General features: G+C 47.6%; 1 protein-coding gene across 1 annotated transcript in view; it reads right to left on the bottom strand.

Annotated features, from left to right (window-relative positions):
* The window catches only part of ccdc14 (coiled-coil domain containing 14), a 9,303-nt gene extending 8,610 nt beyond the window's left edge, over positions 1 to 693 (bottom strand). Inside the window, exons 1-2 of the mRNA XM_015404977.1 lie at positions 607 to 693; positions 467 to 534 (exon numbers count right to left, since the gene is read on the bottom strand). The gene's annotated coding sequence lies outside the window, so the exon portion shown is untranslated. The remainder of the gene's footprint in view (positions 1 to 466; positions 535 to 606) is intronic.

The following is a 693-nucleotide window of genomic DNA, read 5'->3' as shown; positions in this document are numbered from 1 at the left end:
CCCTACATAGGGCCCTACATAGGTCGATATCCCTACATAGGGCCCTACATAGGTCCTATTTTTGGTCCTTCTTGATCCTGAAACTATGGATATAAACTCATTCTGCATTCAGCCCTCGTCCTCACATCCTCTGGGCTCTGTATAAACATTCTGAACATGACTTCTTAAAATAAGTGTATTTACCCTTAATTTGTTAAGGTAAATAAGATGATTTGCCAATGGAATGAGTAATTAGAAGCAATAAGACAATGCAATGATTTTTTCTTATTTTAAATGTTTTGTTCCACTGTCTTCCCTCCTTTGATGGATGCAGGAGTAACCATCCAATCACCTTCATTCATGTCAACTATTTTGATAAGGATGCTAAGCCCCGCCCCCTAGCTCTTCCTCTTCCTGATAAACACACTATGTTTCTGTCAGAGGAATCACCCAGGGGTCCAGCAGGAGGTCCTGGAGGCGACTTTACCTCCTGGGGTCAGACGTTCCTCATGGTTCTGCGGTTCCTCCACCTTCTGGTTCTGATCCGTCCCACACCTGAAGCAGAAGCTCTTAGGATGTAACGGAGAAATCGGGCAGCAGAACCTGAACCGGGCGGCGGCGGCTTACCTGCAGAACGGCGGGTTCTGACCCAGGCTCCGCTCCAGACGGACGAGGAGCCGCTCTGCTACGCTGCCTAAACACACACACACACAC

Source organism: Cyprinodon variegatus, unplaced genomic scaffold (genome assembly GCF_000732505.1).
Source record: "Cyprinodon variegatus isolate N-32 unplaced genomic scaffold, C_variegatus-1.0 Scaffold1924, whole genome shotgun sequence".
Taxonomy (NCBI): Eukaryota; Metazoa; Chordata; class Actinopteri; order Cyprinodontiformes; family Cyprinodontidae; genus Cyprinodon; species Cyprinodon variegatus.
This window is presented reverse-complemented; position numbering and strand designations above follow the sequence as displayed.